Consider the following 3,555-nt stretch of genomic DNA (forward strand, 5'->3'; position numbering starts at 1 on the left):
AATGTATTTAACTGTGATATTCAGCGAATGTCAATGCTATTAATGTAGAATTATTACACCAATTGATATTAATTCTTTGATTAGATCCTAGTTATTTCCTGGAAGCTGATGTATGGTTTATACTGAGGACTCATCCTCTTCAACAGGGAAAGATCAACATTAGGTCAATTCTCTACAAGAAATTATTTAGATCATCCTTTTCTGAGTTATGACTTGCTAAGAGATTCTGAAGAAAATTCAGCATTGTCTAAATAAAAGCAAAACAATTACAGTGATTTCTGATGAAAACCTTAAGATTAATTACTGGTGTTGGGACCAGCAGATGGCATAATAGTTACATTGCTAGACTCCGAGGTAGTCGACTGTGGTTCAAGCCCTGGACCCTGAGATTTGAAACACAACAGGCACATGTGCTTGTGAGCTCAAAATCCCAAGGGGAGAATGGAGGAGAGGTGGTTGCAGCATGGTCACCCTACTGGGGGTGATTTATTGCTTTCTGTCATTCTCTGTCTCTTCAGGTAGCATACATTCTCTATAGAAAAAAATCTCTCTCTCTAAAAAAAAAAAAAAGATGACTGGTGTTTTTTTGTTTTTTGTTTTTAACAAAAAAACAGGCCTTTGCTTTTCACACTTACCATGAAGAGTAAGTACATAATTATAGAAAACTGCTGCATTCCCACTTAAAAACTTTAAGGACAAAACAGTACCTAAGACCACAACTAATACCTTCACCTCACTGTGTACAAATTTTCTGTGTGAACTATTTTATATTAGTTTTCATTTTTCACTACCACTGATAGAGAGGCTCTCCAAGGTATTTGCAGTGGTGTGGTATTAGTGCATAATTTTTCATCTCTGTGAGAGAAAGAAAAGACAGGTCCTGAAGCACAAAATATGTAGCTATCCAAGAACTGCTGCATTTGGTGAGAATCTTCCATGTATTACAACAATTTCAAGTAAGTATAACATGTACATGCGTTTTCAAAACAGAAAAGTTAGAAATTATTTTAAAAATTGATCCGCTTGATGCTATTCTCTAGAATCGTGTTCTAGGAATTGTGTTGTTAAATACTGAAAGTATTGAACACTTAGACAATAACATCTTGATTTTGAAGATCATGACCTAATGAGATCTTAAAATCGAGAGTCTCTAATGTTCATGATTTCAACAGTCTTCCTTCTTTTGGGGGGAGAGGTTTTTTTTGCTATAGGGTGCGTGCGCTTACCAGACGGACAGAGAGAGATAGAGAGACAGAAAGTGAGAAATCACCCCCCAGGGGGGAATGGCCACACCACAATCTCTTCTCCTCCATTCTCCTCTCCGGATCTTGGGCATGCACGTGCGTGCGCCCGGCGTGAGTTTAAGCCACCAGGTCCAGGATGCGAACCACGGTCGACCACATGGGAGTCCAGCGACATAGCCATTATGCTAACTGCTGGTCCCATCGACAGTCTTCTTAAAGAACCACATGATATTAGTCAAAAGGAAAGAATCTCAGAGGCAAGAAATACTCAGCTTAAGATATAATTAATGTCCTGTACCATCTAAGATCTTCATGGGGGATTTGTGGGAAAAGACAATAAAATGGAGTCTTTGGAAAAAAAAAAGTACCAGAGGCTTTTTGAGGGCATATCCTCAGCTACTTATGTCTGCTAATGGGGATTCGTTGTCCATTACTCACTGAAGGCAGCATGTGTGTTCCTATGGTTATTATGTGACTTGAGGCGCGCCTGTGCCCCTGTGTACCTTCTCCCAAGAGGAATAAGCTTAAATATTACAAGGTTTTCAAAATGACAAGTGATCCAGCATGTGTCAGCATTACATTGATGCCTCCAGGAATAAGGATAATGAGAGATACCAAAGGAGACACTGCACGTGGCTGCAACCCGAGAATACTGCACCCTCAACAACCGTTACAACTAATAATGCATCAAAGAGAAGAAGGTAAAACAGCTGGTTGGAAGAGTAAAACCTAGAAGTCTCTGAATGTTTTACATGCAATTGAGGAGACTATATATTCTGATGTTGAGTACCTCTCCTATACATGCACAATAGGTGAGGTTGGCTGGTAATGGCTCTTCAGTGATCATCCACCTACTCTGCACTACTGCCGTCACTTAATTCCTGCATACACTATAAGCTCAATATCATATCTGCACTACTTTAAAGATGTTATAAGTGTTTTAAGAGATTTTAAAAGGGGTTTTACATTGATCAGCATATTAACTTTTTCTGGAGTTCTGCATATCTTTTCATAGAACTTGATTTGATTGCTTTTTTTTTCCTCCAGCACAGTAAAGTCTTTTTGCATTTCTTTCAGTACAAATACAGTTTAGTTTTCTTATGTTTTTGTTTAACATGTTTGTTTAACTTTTTTTATTTCTTATTTTTTAATTAATTAATTTATATTTATTCTCTGAACATTGTCACAGCATACAAAATGTAATTTCCCATCCAGAAGATGCTACATAGTAGCTTAATCATTTATATTAATAATAACATGTTATTGTCAATAATTTTCCATTTCTAGTTTCTCATGATTCACAAAATTTCTTAAATAATCTAATTTCTTTTAATAGCAAGTTGTGCTGATATATACATATCTATGAATACATGAAACTCTGAGTAGGATGAATATACTATAAGGTAGCACCTAGACGATGCTATATAGTTTATGATGGACATTAATTATGTATGTTTTACTATACTTTTAAATTTCAAGAAAAGCAGATTTAACTTTAATAAATCAAATAAATGCTAAGGAAATATGCTTAAAACATAAAGCCAGGAAACAGACTGAGATGCTGTTCAAATAGTATGTACATGAACCTATCGGCAGCTCAAGATAAGACAAAAATCCTTAAAATCAGAAAACAAAGCCTAGCAGAAAACAACGATGTTTTAGTCAAAAGTCATAAAATTCTATTTCGCCAGTTCAGTCTCATGTACTTTATATTTTTTTGTGATTCAATTTTCCCAATTAAATTCTGGGATATAATATTCAACTCCAGACTTGTCCCCACAGTTAAGTTGGCCATTTTCTTAGTTTTTGACGTCTTATTTCTATGTGACTGTATTTAATTTTCCTGGTATAGCACTACCTGCAGAATTTCTTGGAGATCTGTTCTGGTGTTAGTAAATTCTTTCAGATTTTGTTTATCTGAGAATGTTCTTCTCTTTTCTTCCCATATGAAGGATAATCTTGTCAGGTATAATATCCATGGTTGCAATTGCTTTTCTCTTAGCACTTCAAATATATTTTCCCATACTTTCCTCGCTCAAATTGTTTCTGATGAGAGGTTTGCTGTCAGCCTAATGGGATATCCTTTGTAGGTAACTTGTCATTTCTCTCTTGTCAATCTTAGTATCTTGTCTTTGTCTGTGTCTTTGCTCAATCTGGCTGTAATGTGTCTTGGAGAAGATCTTCTTGGGTTGATTCTATTTGGGGTCTTTTGTATTTGTTGGGACTGGATCTTTGAATGCTTCTCTAGGTTTGGAAAGTTTTCTTCCAGGATGTCATGGAATAGATTGTCAATGCCATTATAGGTCTCTTC

Source organism: Tupaia chinensis, unplaced genomic scaffold (assembly GCF_000334495.1).
Source record: "Tupaia chinensis unplaced genomic scaffold, TupChi_1.0 Scaffold000364_1, whole genome shotgun sequence".
Taxonomy (NCBI): Eukaryota; Metazoa; Chordata; class Mammalia; order Scandentia; family Tupaiidae; genus Tupaia; species Tupaia belangeri.